General features: G+C 43.2%; 1 protein-coding gene across 2 annotated transcripts in view; it reads left to right on the top strand.

Moving 5' to 3' along the window:
- DST (dystonin) overlaps positions 1–17,624 on the top strand; it is a 509,263-nt gene that overhangs the window by 298,972 nt on the left and 192,667 nt on the right. The gene's annotated exons all lie outside the window — the stretch shown is intronic.

Below are 17,624 nucleotides of genomic sequence, written 5' to 3'. Positions count from 1 at the left end.
AGCCACCTCCAGGTTGCTCTAGCAGATGTCAAGAACAAGTTTGTAGAAATCTTAATGTCTGGGCTTTGTTTACCCGAGTGCAGCAGCCAGCTGAGGTGCACAGTAGGGAAAGCAGATGATTCTATGGAGGTTGCTGTGAACTCCTGGCCCCCCCACCAGCCAATCTCTTATGTGTCTCATGGAGCTAGCTATCGTAAGGTATCTAATACTTAGTAGGCCCATTCCTCCATGTGTTTTATGCTTGTGAAGGACACTAACTGGGAGCCTCGGTCTCAGGCCTCGCCACAAATTTTTTGGATCGCTCTGGATAAGGCTCTTTCATCTCTCTGCCTTAAATACAGCGGGAGCATTTGGAAGGTGTATAACCACCAAGGGGCCACCATCATATTAAACAGGGCAATCTTAGCGGTCAGAGAACGTGGGGTCTTCCCCCACATTTCTAATGTACGCCTGGTCTCAGTCAGAAGTGGTAATACATTTTCAATATAAAGCCGTGAAAGGTCAACAGGTATCACAACCCCCAGGTATTTCAACTGCTCAGTCACCCATTTCCCACATCCATTTTAATAATGGCTTAAGGACTTTTCTTTTAGGAAGCTAGCCAAACCTTTTTTAAACCCCGCTAAGCTAACTGCTTTCACCACATTCTCTGGCAACGAATTCCAGAGTTTACTTACACGTTGAGTGAAGAAATATTTTCTCCAATTTGTTTTCAGTTTACAACTTTGTAGTTTCATTCCGTGCCCCCCCCCCCAAGTCCTAGTATTTTTGGAAAGAGTAAACAAGCCGTTCTTGTTTACCCATTCCACTCCACTCATTGTTTTACAGACCACTATCATATCTCCCCTCAGCCGTCTTTTCTCCAAGCTGAAGAGCCCAAGCCATTTCAGCCTTTCCTCAAAGGGAAGTCGTCCCATCCCCTTCATCATTTTCATTGCCCTTCTCTGTACCTTTTCTAATTCCACTGTATCTTTTTTAAGATGCGAAGACTGCAATTGCACACAGTATTTAAGGTGCAGTTGCACCTTGGAGTGATACAAAGGCATTATAATAGCCTCGTTTTTATTTTCTATTCCTTTCCTAATAATACCTCACATTCTATTTGTTTTCTTTGTTGCCGCAGCACACTAAGCAGAGAGTTAGTAGTAGTACTTTCAAAGTATCATCAACGATGACTCCTAGATCCTTTTCCTTGGTCGGTGACTCCTAATGTGGAACCTTGCATCACATAGCTATAGTTCCTGTTTTCCACATGCATCACTTTGCACTTGCTCAGGTTAAATATCATCAGCCATTTGGATGCCCAGTCTTGTAAGGTCGTCTTGCAATTTCACACAATCCTTTTTGTGTCGTCGGCAAATTTAAATACCTCACTAGTTATTCCCGTATCTAGATCATTTATAAGTATGTTAAAAAGCAGCGGTCCCAACACAGACTTCTGAGGATCCCCATTTTCTACCCTTCTCCATTGAAAATACTGATCATTTAACCTTATTCTCTGTTTTCTATCCTTTAACCAGTTTTTAATCCACAATAGAACACTACCTCCTATGCCATGACTTTCCAATTTCCTATGGAGCCTTTCGTGAGGTACTTTCTCAAATGCCTTTTGAAAATCCAGACACACAATTTCGATCGGCTCACCTTTATGCACGTTTGTTCACCTCTTCAAAGAAATGTAGTAGATTGGTGAGTCAAGATTTCCCTTCACTATATCCATGTTTGCTTTGTCTCATTAATCCATGCTTTTGAATATGCTCTGTAATTTTGTTCTTTATAATTGTACCATTTTGCCCGGCACCAATGTCAGACTCGCTGGTCTGTAATTTTACAGATCACCTTCAGAACCCTTTTAAAAAATCGGCGTTACATTGGCCACCCTCCAATCTTCCAGTACCATGCTTGATTTTAAAGGTAAATTACATATTACAATAGTTCTGCAAGTTCATTTTTCAGTTCTAGCTCAACCTCACCCAAGATCACCTGTGGCTCTCATTACACCTGCCTCCACCTCTCTCTCATTACACCTGCCTCCACCTCTCTCTCACACACACATATCCTATCACCTCTTCCCCACCCCCACACCTTAACATCCCATTAACACCTCTAGCATTCTTTTGCATAGACCTCATTCTCTCTGCCTCTTTTTTATGTCCTTCTATCATTTCCCTAATCACTTTTGCACATCCTTCTCAAGTCTTCTGCCCTTGGATGCTCCCCCCCTCCACACACACACACACAATCCCTCCTCCCACATAGTTCTAATGCCCCCCCCCACCCAATATGCACACATACTTACCCTGGCTTTCTATCATAAACTGAAACCTTGAGACCTCCCAAGTTACCATTTCTGATTTCAGGTTTTAGAGAATTGGAGGAGGAGACCCTCAGTATTTACCCCTCCTCATTTACCCCCAACATTCAACCACCTCTTTTCCTGATGTACATTTAATTTAATTTCTTCATTTATAAGACACATTCCCATTATTCCAGTGGAGCCCTCACCTCCAGCCTGAAAATGCAGTGTGCAATATAATTAAAATACAATACATAAAACATGGGAATGTTAAAACAGACGTAACACATACAATACTACATAGTTAGATATGCCTCTCCTCACATGCTGCAAAGCATTTACCTCCTCCAAAATTAAAGCTGTCTCACTACCCCCCCCCCCCCAACCATTCAGTTCCTCCTCACTCCCTTCCACAGCTGCACCCCATCTCCCACCACTTGGCATTTGTTCCCTCTGTACCTCAGCTGTTTTTCAGTGTTCATCTCCCTGCCCATAAATCACTTACAGATCCCTTACTTGTGTTCCAGGAACTTTTCTTTCTCCTCCTCCATGCTGCCTTCTGCTGAGTCTTGAGATCAAAGGTGATGGCTGTATCTATCTTCTCCAGCCCCTCCTCTCCTGTCTTCTCCCAGGTGTTTCTTGTTGAAAGGAAAGGAAACAAGTGATCCAGGAGTAGATGCTGTGTAGAAGAAAACTCTACTCTCCTTCTGTCCCCTTCAGGCTGACTGAGGAGAAGCACTGGAGCAGCAAGTAGAGCAGCTGTTTACAGTTGCCTCAGATTTATGGCATTGGCCAGTAGATTCAGTGAAGGCCCTGGCTTATGCTATCCCCCATGACACAAAACTTGTTGCCAGTTCTTCTTAGGAAGGGGCTGCAGGTAGGGAAAGGATTTCAGATTTAAATTGTGCCTTTTTTGGTTATGGCTCAAGGCATGTTACATTCAACTACAATAGGTATTTTCCTGTCCCCAGAGGTCTTACAGTCTAAGGGGTCCTTTTACGAAGGTGTGCTAACAGATTTAGCACATGCTAATCGTTAGTACATCTTAGTAATAGGATCTCCAAGTTTGATTAGAGTTTCTGCATCTACAATGGTTTTATTATGTATTATTTTTAGACTTGCCTATTTCTGACTCACTATAATTGTGCAAAATAGTGTGGTTGCTGTGTTTCTTCAAGTTTCAGGTTTATGTGATAGTCCATTAATTAAATTGTCAAAGTGGTTTATAGAGTTTAAAATTGTAAACAGAGCCTAGTGGTTAGAGCGCTGGACTAACAACCAGGGAAGCCCGGTTCAAATCCCACTGCTGCTCCTTGTGATCTTTGGCAAGTCACTTAGAGGGGTCTTTTACTAAGGCACACTCACGTTTTTGGCACACGCTATAGTTGTGGGCGCACTAAACGTTAGAGATGCCAATGCATTCCTATGGGCATCTGTAATGTTTAGCGCGCCCACAATTTTAGTATGCGCTAAAAACATGAGCGCGCCTTAGTAAAAGACACCCTTAACTTTCCATTGCCTTAAGTACAAATGAGAAGGGCAATTCTATAAGCTGCCATCTAGGGGTGAATTCTAGATATGGCACTGAAAAAAGCGCTATTCTATAAGCCGCACTTAAAATTAGGCACAGATTTTAGAATAGCGCTTATGCCCGGGAATCACACGTAACTTTAGTTGTGGCCATTTGGAGCAACTGAAATGTGGTGCAAATGTATGCACCTAAATTAGACTCGTTTTCCCCTTATTCTGTGTCCCAGTTCCACCCATGACCCTCCCATTTCCGTTCCCCTTTTTTGAACTTATGTAAAATATAGGTGCAGATCCCGTGTCTAAATTTACGCACCTGTATTCCAATTAAATATAATTAGAGCTAATAATTGCTTGTTAACAAGCCATTGGTGCTAATTAGCTTGTTATTCAATTAAAGCGTATACCCAAATTTGGCATGCAATTTGTAGTAACTTTTATAGACTTAGGTGGTACAGAATGCCACAGTACTACTTTTTGTTGGTGTATCAAAATTTTCACATATAGTTCCGGTTCTTAGGAATTTGCATTGGCCTCCAATTATTCAGCTTATTCAATATAAAGTGTGATCTTGGTTCATCAAACTATGCTGTTAACCTTTTGTACTTTAAACGTTCTCAAAGTGTACCATCCAAAAAAGCAATTAAGTTCAGAAAACGCGATACGGCTGTCCTTAGATCCAATGGTGCAATCAAGCTATGTGGAAACTATAAATTCTTCCTTTATTATTGCCGGTACACAACTATGGAATTCTCTTATAGGACAATTGCGGCTTTGTAGTAATATGATGAAATATAAGAAACTTCTCAAAACACAGTTGTTTATGGCTGCGTTTTGTTGAGTTTTTGGAATATTATTCCCTCTGATACAGCATGAATTAGAACTATGATTTTGTATTAAAAATGTGTCTGTATGTTAGGTTCTATATAATATGATTATGTATGTTCTTTTGTAAACCACGTGGAGGGGCATAATCGAACGCGAATGCCCATCTCCATGGGCGTCTATGTCTGAGAACGGGTACGCGAAAGGACGGGCCAGACCGTATTTTTGAAAAAAATGGGCGCCCATCTTTTTTTCGATAATACGGTTTGTGCCTGGCAAATGCATCGGATTTGTACGGATTTGAGCTGGGCAGTTTCGTTTTTCAGCGATAATGGAAACCGAAGCCACCCAGCTCAAAAATGAACAAATCCAAGGCATTGGGTCGTGGGAGGGGCCAGGATTCGTAGTGCACTGGTCCCCCTCACATGCCAGGACACCAACTGGGCACCCTAGGGGGCACTTGTAACAAAAAAAAAAAACAAATTAAATACCTCCCAAGTCCATAGCTCCCATCCCTTGGGTGCTGAGCCCCTCAAATCCCCCCCCCCCAAAACCCACTGCCCACAACTCTACACCATTACCATAGCACTTATGGCTGAAGGGGGGCACCTGCATGTGGGTACAGTGGGTTTTGGGGGCGGTTTGGAGGGCTCCCATTTACCACCACAAGTGTAACAGATAGGGGGGAGATAGGCCTGTGTCCACCTGGGTGAAGTCCACTGCACCCACTAACAACTGCTCCAGGGACCTGCATACTGCCGTGATGGAGCTGAGTATGGCATTTGAGGCTGGCATAGAGGCTGGCAAAAAATGTTGTTAAAGTTTTTTTTATGCTGAGAGGGGGTTAGTGACCACTGGGGGAGTCAGGGGTGATCATCCCCAATTCCCTCCGGTGGTCATGTGGTCATTTAGGGCACTTTTTTGGGACTTGTTCGTGAAAAAAAAAGGGTCCAATAAAAATGACCCGAATTCGCGCTAAAAACGCCTTGCTTTTTTCGATTATCGGCCTAAGGCGCCCATCTCTCCTCAGCCAATAAACACGCCCCAGTCCCGCCTTCACCACGCCTCCAACACGCCCCGTCAACTTTCCCATTTCCGCGACAGATTGCAGTTGAAGACGCCCAAAATCAGCTTTCGATTATACCGATTTGGGCGCCTTTGCGAGATGGGCGCCTATCTCCCGATTTGGGTCACAATCTGGGCGCCCATCTCTTTCGAAAATAAGACTGTCAATTAAGTGGTATATAAGTTTTAGGAAAAAAAGAATACTAGTACTTATGTGCATGGTACCAATATTTTGCAGTTAGGTGCGTAAGTATTGTGTGCTGTTCTATAAAGTATGCACCAAATATGCTTAGTGCATACCTACAAAGTGGGGGGGAGGTGTAAGCATGGGCACAGCATGGGTCAGCCATAGGCATATTTCAGTGCGACATACACAACTTACAGAATACTATCAGTAGCACACCTTGCTGGACCCACCAACTTACACCATTTGTGAACTGCCATAAGTGAGGCACACCATAGTTCTGGCACATCAACAGGACTTTACGCCAGTATTCTGTAATGGCTTAGGCACCTAAATGCTCACATAGAATTGGTGTTTAGCGTTTCCCATTGTGGCACCCATATTGCGGCAAAAAAGATTAGGGATGGACAAATAACCTTTCAATTAAGATCCAAAATGAAGTTCTCAAGGCTAAATGTATTTATTGAAGCACTAGTTGTGGAGAACACAGTCTATACACCCAATATTCAGCGCTATTTAACTGGCTTCTGGCTGGATAAATAGCTTTAAGCCGGCTAAGCACTAATATTTATCATTGAATTTCCGGGTTCACCTCCAGTCGCGGGAGGCAGCCCGGCTAACTCCCACGTTTTGAACATCAGCCCACTGTCTATTGAAGTACCAAAAGACTTGGTAAGAGGGTAAAATAAATTAAATAAAAAAAATGCTCACTGGCAGGGTGAAGGAGGAGCTCAGGGCTACTGGCTCTGTGGGGTTTGTCCAGGGGTGCAGTTGGCATCAGGCAGTGAGGTCCAGATGTTAAAGGCACGAATCGTGCTCGAGGAAGAAAAGTCCATGGATATATTTAGCGCAAAAAGCGCTTAGTAATAAGGGGGGGTCAGGAGAAGAGTGCCTGAAGTTCCCCGAATATGCGGCATGTTGGGGAGCATGCATTCTGGAGTCCAGAAGCTACAGAGAGAGTAAGAGAATCCTGGGGATGCTGCAATCAATTGTGGCTGCTTTGTTAATGCCCTAGGGGTTTCATAGTGAATTGGAAGAAGGCAGCACAGAACACTGGCTACTGATTGCAGGTATGAGTAGCTGGACACCTGTAAAGAGTGGAAACATCAGGGAGATGAAAAAATGGCTTTGGGAACAGATGCGAATTGTAAAGATTCTGGCAAAGTATGTTAAACATTTTCGGGATGCTGGAGGTACAATTTAGGTTGTGGGGACAGAATCTGCTGAAATATTATTGTAGTAAAGCTGAGCAGCACTGAGGTCTCTGTGTTCATGTGAATGAATGCATGCATGCCAGAGCTCTGGGTTTGTGTGTATGCTGAATGCGTGCAAATTTTAACTCGAATAATTATTTTAGTGTTTGAGGCTTACTGGAAAATTTTTATGTGCAACACTGCAAATTGAGCTCTCTTTTTGAAAGGCATGTAGTGTTCTGGAATGTGCAGGTGCACGGTCATAGCTGTAAGAGTGAGAACTCTGAAAAAAAAAACTTTAGCAGTTCAACTTGGTTGTATGAATGTAGGGCTGTGAGGGAATAGACTGCTGGGTCTGTTAGAGATTTTGGAGTCACAGTTTGGCTATTAACTGATTTTTCTTTGATTTCATGAGTTTTGACTAAATTTGTTCAGGTTGTGACTGAAACAGTGTTAGTGAACTTTATTTTCCTAATTGATAGAAGCCTTTGAAAGGGACAGAACCTGAAATGGGAATGATTATGTTTCTGTAACAGTAAGGAGGTAAAAGTTTGCTTTGTTTGGCTACAGAATTTAATTGATGGATATCTTCAAGAAACTGGAGATAATTTCTGGAATTGGATATCATAAGTTAAAGTAAACTTTGTGACGTCAGTTGCTAAAAGAGACTTGAATATTTTGTACATAAGTACATAAGTATTGCCATACTGGGACAGACCGAAGGTCCATCAAGCCCAGCAGCCTGTTTCCAACAGTGGCCAATCCAGGTCACAAGTATCTGGCAAGATCCCAAAACAGCACAATATATTTTATGCTGCTTATTCTAGAAATAAGAAGTTGATTTCCCCCAAGTCCATTTTAATAATGGTCTATGGACTTTTTCTTTAGAAAGCCACCCAAACCTTTTTAAACCCCGCTAAGCTAACCGCTTTTACTACATTCTCTGACAATGAATTCCAGAGTTTAAGTACACGTTGAGTGCAGAAATATTTTCTCTGATTTGTTTTAAGTTTACTACTTTCTAACTTCATTTCATGCCCCCCAGTCCTAGTATTTTTGGAAAGAGTAAACAAGCGATTCATGTCTACCCATTCCACTCCACTCATTGTTTTATAGACTGCTATCATATCTCCCCTCGGCCATCTTTTCTCTAAGCTGAAGAGCCCTAGCCGCTTTAGCCTTTCCTCATAGGGAAGTCGTCCCATCCCCTTTATCATTTTCATTGTCCTTTGTCATGTCCCCTACCTTAACGCAAGTGGCGTCCTCAGGCTGCGCAGGGTCCTGTCGACACGCATACTTGACTGGCACAGCCCTGAGCCATGTGTGTGTAGTTCTTCTCTGGCTGCAGGCTCCTTGATTGCTTTGCTTCCATGCACCTGGCTCTGCTCTCTAATCTTCATTTTTGTTTTTCATTCCTTTCCTACTAATACCTAACATTTTACTTGCTTTCTTAGTGGCTGCTTTACATTGAGCAGAGGGTTTCAGTTTGTCATCAACGATGACGCCTAGATCCCTTTCCCGGTCGGTGACTCCTAATGTTGAAACTTGCATTACATAACTATAATTTGTGTTCCTCTTTCCCACATGCATCACTTTGCACTTGCTCACATTAAATGTCATCTGCCATTTAGATGCCCAGTCTCCCAGTCTCGTAAGTTGTTCTTGTAAATTTTCACAATCCTCTTGCAATTTAACAACTTTGAATTACTTTGTGTTGTCAACAAATTAAATTACCTCACTAGTTACTCTCATCTCTAGATCATTTATAAATTAACATATTTATAAATGATCTAGAGATGAGAGTAACTAGTGAGGTAATTTAAGAGAGAAAGCGGTCCCAGCACAGACCCCTGGGGAACCCCACTATCTACCCTTCTCCATTGAGAATACTGACCATTTAACCCTACTCTCTGTTTTCTATCTTTAACCAGTTTTTAATCCACAATAGGACACTACCCACTATCCCATGACTCTCCAATCCCTCTGGAGTCTTTCATGAGGTACTTTTTCAAATGCCTTTTGAAAATCCAGATACACAAATATCGACCTGCTCACCTTTATCCACATGTTTGTTCACCCCTTGAAAGAAATGTAATAAGATTGGTGAGGCAAGATTTCCCTCACTAAATCCATGTTGGCTTTGTCTCACTAATCCATGCTTTTTAATGTGCTCTGTAATTTTGTTCTTTCTAATAGCCTCTACCATTTTGCCCGGCACTGATGTTAGGCTCACAGATCTATAATTTCCAGGATCACCTCTGGAACGTTTTTTAAAAATCGGCGTTACATTGGCCACTGTCCAGTCTTCCAGAACCACGCTTGATTTTAAAGATAAATTACATATTACTAACAATAGTTTCGCAAGTTCATTTTTCAATTCTGTCAGTACTTGGGGATGAATACAGATGATTACAGATATTTTATTACGTTTTGTGAAACTACTGATAGGTTTCAAATTGTTAAGAAATACTAGAGTTAATAAAAATTGCAAACTTTGATCATTACTCTGACTAAGACTTGAGGAAGGCACTGTTTTTGTCTGATGATTAGAAATTCTGTTGCAATGCAGTTATTTTCTAATTCTAACCCTCCAGTTTATTAAGCCATGCTGCAATGCCAACAGCCTACTACTACATATCATTTCTATAGCGCTACTAGACGTATATAGATGAACTTTGTCAGCATTAGTGCATGACAGCCGTTCACGCAACTTGGTAAACGGAGTTATTTTGCTGAGACATTAAGAATTATATTCACTTTTATGAAAAGCTGAGAACAGCTGAAGTAATTTTGAAATCTGAGATAATTTTTGAGACTGATTGTTTTCTTAAGACTCTGAACTTTAAAGAGTTCAGTTGTGTAGAGGTGTTACTGTCAGTGTTGGTTCTCTAATATTGACTACAGTGAAATTCTGACTCAAAGTGGAGAAGCTGTGGGGTAATTTGTGAATAGCTTTCTAACTGAATTGTAGTACTTGAATATAAAGGTTGAGATTGCACAGTTTAGTGTGGCCGTGTGCATTTTTTTATGTGCACATATTTTATTTATTTTATTCTGGGACTCAGATTAAAAGAAACAAAAAAGAGACACTTTGATTAAAGTAATTATCTAGTCTAATACTTACCTGTGGTCCTGAGAATCTTGGTTAGATGTAACCTGTGAAAAGAAAATACATTTTTAAGAAAAAACTTATCCTACACATATACATTATCTTAAAGTTTTGGCAAAAGTGTCAATTTGAAATACTTGCCTGATTCTGAGTTTGAAGGGTTCCTCAAATTGAAGCTGCAGTGATTTGCAATTTGGAACTAATTTGGCCTTAAACTGGAAGATATAGGGGTTCATTTTCAAAACAGAAAAACATCCAAAAAGCAGCAGGTGGAAATTTTTTTTTTCCCAAATGTCCAAATTGCTATATTTTGAAACCCATTTTTAAGACCGTTTTCTATGCAGTTCATATGCTGTGCATCCAGATCACAAGGGGGCGTGTTGGGGGCCTGATTTGAGCATTCCCAAAACTTGGATAATTTTCTGCCATAATGAAACAAAGCAAAAACGTCCAGGGCTAAAAGTCAGATGTTTTGGTCTAGACCTGTTTCAGTCACGAATAAGTTACAAAAAGATACCCTAAATAACCAGATGTTCACTGGAGGGATTAAGGCATGACCCCACCTCACTCCCCCCAGTGGTCAGGGACCCTTCCCACCCCCCAAAGATGTGAAAGAAATCGTACATACCAGCTTCAGATGTTATGGCTAGTTCTAGTAGAACAGCAAGCAGGTCCCTGGAGTAGCCTAGTGGTCGGTTCAGTGCACTATAGAGAAGAGGATCCAGGCCCATATCCCACTCTGTTATAATTGTGTGGAAAGTATGAGCCTTCCAAACCCCACCAAAAAGCTACTGTACCCATATGCAGGTGACACCTGCAGACATAAGGGCTATTATAGTGGTGTACAATTGGGTACAGTGGGTTTTTGGTAGGTTTTGGAGGGCTCATTATACAATATAAGGAGGTAACAGTGAGATGTGTACCTGGGTCTTTTATGTGAAGTCCACTGATGTCTTTATGACCAGTCTACTAAGACCTACGATGGCCAGCGTTTCGTTACCTGCCTCAGGGTCATTTGGTCTGCGTCTATCTTCAAACGTGGTCGAGTTTGGCGTCATATCAAGAAACAGAAAATTTGTATTTTCGGACCTTTCTGAAAAGCTAAGTGAAAGCTAAGTAGCAAAATAGCTCTCTATGGTCTAAATATCAATGATAGAAGAAATGAGTATATATTTATACAAAAAATTACTTTATACCCGAGGTGTTTGCCTGTGATGAAACAGCCCAGCCCCCGTGAGCTTGTTTGATACAAAGCCGGGGGTTTTTGAGGCAACACCTTTAGGTCAAAAACGCTAGTTGTGTTTTCATATCTTCTCCATTTTTTCACTTTTGTTATATAAACAGCTCTAATAGGAGGAGATTATCTTCTAAATTTACTAGAATTATTCATTAATAAAACAGGCCTAGCCCAAAATGTAAAACTTATAGCCCTGGAAGGTTTTGTTTTGTTCCATTATAGCAGAAAAATGTCCAAATGTTAGGAATGTCCAGATCCTGCTCTTAACATGCCCTTGATACTCCTCCTTGTGATTTGAACACACGTCTGATGGACTTCGTAGAAAACATCTAAAAATTGGCCTTTTTTTGAGAAATACGTCCAAATGCAGATTTATGCCACTTTTTGGACGTTTTTCTCTTGTAAATGAGCCCCATGGGGCATAATTGAAAGGGACACCCAAGTTTTGCTGAGGACGTCCTTGCAAAACGTCCCGGTGGAGGGGTGGGGAAACCCGTATTATCAAAACAAGATGTACATCCATTTTTTGTTTCGATAATACAGTCTGGGACGCCCAAATCTTGACATTTAGGTCATGCTTAGAGATGGTCGTCCCTAGAATTGGTTTATTTCTGATTTTCAGCGATAATGGAAACCAAGGACACCCATCTCAGAAACGTCCAAATGCAAGCTCTTTTGTTGTGGGAGGAGTAAGAATTCGTAATGCACTGCACCCACTAAAACTGCTCCAGGGACCTGCATACTGTTGTGATGGACCTGAGTATTTGACGCTGGCATAGAGGCTGGCACAAAAGATTTTTAAAGTTCTTTTTTGAGGGTGGGATGGGGTTAGTGACCACTGGGGGAGTAAGGGGAGGTGATCCCCGATTCTCTCCGGTGGTCATCTTGTAAGTTCGGGCACCTTTTTGTGGCTTGGTCGTAAAAAAAACAGGACCTGGTAAAGTCATCCAAGTGCTCGTCAGGGACACCCTTTTTTTTTCTATTATAAGTCGAGGACGCCCGTGTGTTAGGCACGCCCAAGTCCCGCCTTCGCTATGCCTCCAACACGCCCTCGTGAACTTTGGTCATCTCTGCGACGGAAAGCAGTTGGGGATGCCCAAAATTGACTTTCTATTATACCGATTTCGACGACCCTGTGAGAAGGACGCCCATCTTCCGATTTGTGTCGAAAGATGGGCGTCCTTCTCTTTCGAAAATGAGCCTGATGGTGTCCTCCACAGTTGATGCTTTAGTAAATACATTTACCATTGAAACCCTAATTTTGGATCTTTATTGGAAAGCTATTTATCCATCCCTACTTATTTTTGCTTTTTTGGATTTGTGCGTAGGTTTGATTCTTCTTTTTTTTTTTTTTTGGTGCATCTGTTTTGCGGTACCAGAATTGCAGCATTAGATTGTAAGACCTCGGAGGACAGTGAAGTACTTCGTGTACCTGAATGTAACTCACTTTGAGCTACTACTGAAAACAGACATACTAACACATACAATACTACATAGTTATATATGCCTCTCCTCACATGCTCCAAAGCATTTATCTCCTCCAGAATTAAAGCTCTCTCACTACCCCATAGCCATTCAGTTCCTCTTCACCTCCTTTCATAGGAGCACCCCATCTCCCACTGCTTGGCATTCATTCCCTCTGTACCTCTGAAAAAGGTGTGCGCCAAATCAAACCAGGTAAATAAATATAGTTAAAACAAGCAAAAATGAATACAAACAAACAGGACAAAAAAACAAGCAGGTAGATTTTGCAGTAAATTACATTCCCCAGAGGCTCTCCTACTTAGCACACCAAACATGCAAACACTCCAATTGTACCTTGACATCAAGCCTCTTTTTTTTTTTTTTTTTTTAAGGTTCCATTAACTGCACAAGCTGTGCTTGTCATCAAGGGCAAATGATTTTTTTCTCTTTCATTTCTGAGGGATTCAGTTGAATGCACGGAAGGTTAACAAAAAATAACAGACACTTATATTTCTTTGTTGGACTAATGTAATACATTCCTTAGTGTCCCTCCAGACCGGCCCATAAGGTTATGCACACATTCCAGCAGGTGGAGACTGAAAACTCTGACTCGAGAGAAAGCCAATAAGAGTGCTGACTAAGTGGACCTAGACTCAGTATTCTCAGTCTCCAGCAGGTGGAAGATGGTGAGCCCTTTCAGTCTCTCTCTTTCTACTCCTTTCTTTTCTTCTGGTTCTTGAACTTTATTTGTAGCTTTATTTATTCTGTGCTGTAGTGTCTCTTGTGGTTTCTTTAGGCTGAGGCCCGCGGGAGTCTCCCTAAGCCTCAGGGGTGTTAAACTCAGGTGGCCGGGTCCCTCCCTCCACTCCTTCTTTGGTCTCCCTGCACAGCTCTGCGCTGCTGTGGGTTGGTAGCCGGCCTCGACCTCTTCAAGGAAAGAGAGCTTTGTGGCTATGGGAGAGGCAGCCGCTATTTAAAAAAAAAAAAAGGCTCCTTATATTTTCAGTCGGGCGCGAACAAACAGGGCAGCTCTGTGTCTGCGGTGGTTTGCTTGGTTTCTTTGATAGTTTCAGTTAGCGGTGTTAAAAAAAAAAGCCGCTCCGGTGCTTTACAGCAGCACTATGGCAGAGAAGCTGCGCAGGTGCTCCATTTGTCTGTGGTGCGGACTCGCGGCTAGCGGGGTATGCAAGTACTACACTGCCGTAGATAGTGCAGCAGAGGCTGGTCTTGCACAAGCTGCTGCGGCGGTGGCGTTTTGTCAGGATTGTGGCAGGAAACGCCGCCATTTTAACTCAGGCTGTGCCTGAAGACTGGCCTGCTGCTCTGCTACTCCACTCTATGGAGCAGGCAGACGACTTTGCCTATGCCCTCGGGACTCTCGGGGGAGGTCCCTCCTGAGTTTGTTCTTCAAATTTATAAGGCCTTCATGTTGCATAAGTCCAGTCCTGTTTCTGACCCTCTGGGAGAGCGCTTTGAGAGGTAGTCACTTCCTAAAAAGCGTCCCAGGGGAGCCTGGGATCTGGAGGAGGATCTGGTTTCCAAACCAAACCATCTCTTCGGCATATACGTGGCATTGGGCAAGCAAGCCTCTTTGCAAGTTCGTGCTCATTCTACGCGTGCTCAAGCTTCCTCCTATGCAGAGTCCCGTTTGGTTTCTCTGGAAGATATCTGCAGGGCAGCTACATCGACTTCGATCCATACGTTCACTTGTCATTATCGGGTGGATGTGGCAGCTCGTGAAAATGCGGTGTTTGGCTCGTCTGTGATTTCTGCCGGGTTGGGGGTGTCCCGCCCTACTTGAGGACTGCTTGGGTACATCCCACAAGTCTCTGGATTGATCTGTGGGTTGCCATGGAAGGAAAAATTAAATCTTACCTGATAATTTTCTTTCCATTAGTCCCAAAAGATCAATCCAGAGGCCCCCCCATGGGTTTACTGTCTGTGGTTTTGTTGCGGTTGGTTAGGGGGTTCCGTTCTGAATGTTCCTTCGTTTGATTAAAAAAAATAAGATAAAATAAATAAACATAGAAGTGGTGGAAGTATGTTGGGCAATTGGTCTGACAATGTCAGGAGAGTTTTCTATTGTTTCCATTCCACTGCTTTGGTATCGTTCTTACTGAGGTTCAGTTGGCCACACAGGTCCACTTATTGCAAACCTCGGAGGTTCTCTCTATCTCCACCTGCTGATTGAGGGACACAACCCACAAGTCTCTGGATTGATCTGTTTGGACTAATGGAAAGAAAATTATCAGGTAAGAATTATTTTTTCCTTGGGGAGCATCTCCATGCCAGTCCTCATAAGGGACATCATCCAGCAGTAAGAAGAATATCCTGCTGATCTTGGAGAACACCTGCTATAAATGAGTAACTTCACTGTATCTGAATTCAAGAAAGCTTGGGACAAGTACATAGGATCTCTCAAGGAGAGGAAGGGATAGTGGATGACTTGGGCATAGACACAGAAATACACTGCGGGCTTGTGAGTGAGATTCTCTCCTATTATGGTTTGTGCCAAATAAAAAAACTTAATAACTATGTAGTTATAAGCTCCTACCACATTCTCTATCAGATGAAAACAAAAAAGTGTATCAACAAAAGGTAGACTGTGAATTCACTGTATTCACTAGTAATTATGGGAAGATGGGGGAAAATGTCTCATTGATCACCAGGTCACACTCTGTCCCCAGTATGAGGAGATTTGTTGAAAAACCTTTACGGTGATAGATCTATAATCATCGACAAAAAAACCCTCCATCCATATTAAGGTGACTTGAAATTGACTCAAAATTAGTGCATCTGTGCATAAAATTTTAACATTATCATAAATTAAATTTCTGGATAACTAATGAGACATATATTCAACAGGGCTGCACTTATCTTTGGCTCTCTGTATGACCCGATGGACATCCGTTTCGCCATTTGCTTTTTCAAGGGAAAAGAGCCTAACACAGCAGCTTCACTTCCATCTTACAGCTGTGTTTAGGCTCGTTTCCCTTGAAAAAGCAAACGGTGAAACAGATGTCCGTTGGGACATACAGAGCCAGATAAGTTCAGCCCCACTGAATATATATCTCATTAGTTATCCAGCAATTTAATTTATGATATTGTTAAAATTTTAGCACAGATGCACTAATTTTGAGTCACTTAATTTCAAGTCACCTTAATATGGACGGAGGGGTTTTTTTTGTTGATGATTAGATCTATCACTGTAAAAGTCTTTCAACAAATCTCTTCATGCCAGGGATAGAATGTGACCTGGTGATCAATCAGACTTTTTCCCCTATCTTTCCATAATAAAAAGCACCTCCAACGTTCTGAAGCTGACTCCGAGAAAGTGAAGCCTTGAAGCATTCGTGCTCCTTCTGTATCCATCTCCTGAAATGGCGTCATGTACTTCTATGTTCATAAAGATCAATCACTGGAAGGGAACGCTGCATAGTTGCCAGGCAATGGAAACCGATGTCACACACATGAGGGTGTCGTCGTCCCTCCCTTCCTCCCTCCCTCCCTTCGAGTTCCAGGCCCCCTACCTCCAAATTTTAAAAGTCAACTTCACGTACGAAGTCGGGTTTATGGCGGCTGACAGCAGCAGCGGTAACAGGCGTGCAGGCTCGACCCTTCTGTAACTCTCTCTCTCTCAGCTCTGGTCCTGCCCTTGCGGAAACAGGAAATGAGGGCTGGACCAGAGCTGAGAGAGAAGGGCCGAGCCTGCACGCCTTTTACCGCTGCTGCCAGCCGCCATAAACCCGACTTCGTAAGTGAAGATGACTTTTAAAATTTGGAGGTAGGGGGCCTGGAACTGGAAGGGAGGGAGGGATGAAGGGAGGGACGACGACACCCTCATGTGTGTGATGTCGCGTTCCGAGTGGGGGATCCTGGAACTGGGAGGGAGGGGGACCCTGAAACTCGGAGAGAGGGAGGGGGACCCTGAAATTCGGAGGGAAGGAGGGGGGACCCTGAAACTTGGAGGGAGGAAGGGAGGGACCCTGAAACTCGGAGGGAGGGAGGAAGGGGGGAACCTGAAACTCGGAGGAAGGGAGGGAGGGGGGAACCTGAAACTCGGTTCTCTGGAACTCGGAGGGAGGGAGGGGACGACCCTGGAACTCAGAGGGAGGGAGGGAGGGGACGACCCTGGAACTCGGAGGGAGGAAGGGGGGATGACCCTGGAGCTTGGAGGAAGGGAAGGAGGGGGAGGATGACCCTGGAACTTGGAGGGAGGGGATGACCCTGGAACTCGGAGTGAGGACGACCCTGGAACTCGGAGGGAGGGAGGAAGGGGGGGAACACCCTGGAACTCGGAGGGAGGGAGGGGACGGACCACCCTGGAACTCGGAGGGAGGTGGGGATGACCCTGGAACTCTGAGGGAGGGAGGGGGGACACTGGAACTGTGAGGAAGGAAGGGAGAGAGGGAGGGGGGCCCATGGCACACAGTCTCATTCTCACACACACACTCTCTCTCTCACAGACACACTCGCACCCAGTCTCACTCTCTCTCTGTCACACACACACTCGCACATTCACTCTCTCTCTCTCTCACACAGTCACTCTCACACACTCTCTCTCTCAAACATACACACTCCGAGGAAAATCTTGTGTCAGAAACGGGCCTTTTTTACTAGTCTTTCCATAATTACTAGTGAAAACAGTGAATTCACAGTCTACCTTTTGTTGTACCAAATAAACCCATCTGGAAAAACTACCCTGTGGGAAAAAGTATGGTTTG

Source organism: Microcaecilia unicolor, chromosome 3 (genome assembly GCF_901765095.1).
Source record: "Microcaecilia unicolor chromosome 3, aMicUni1.1, whole genome shotgun sequence".
NCBI lineage: Eukaryota > Metazoa > Chordata > Amphibia > Gymnophiona > Siphonopidae > Microcaecilia > Microcaecilia unicolor.
Note: the sequence above shows the minus strand (reverse complement) of the source record. Positions and strands in the feature narration are given on the sequence as shown.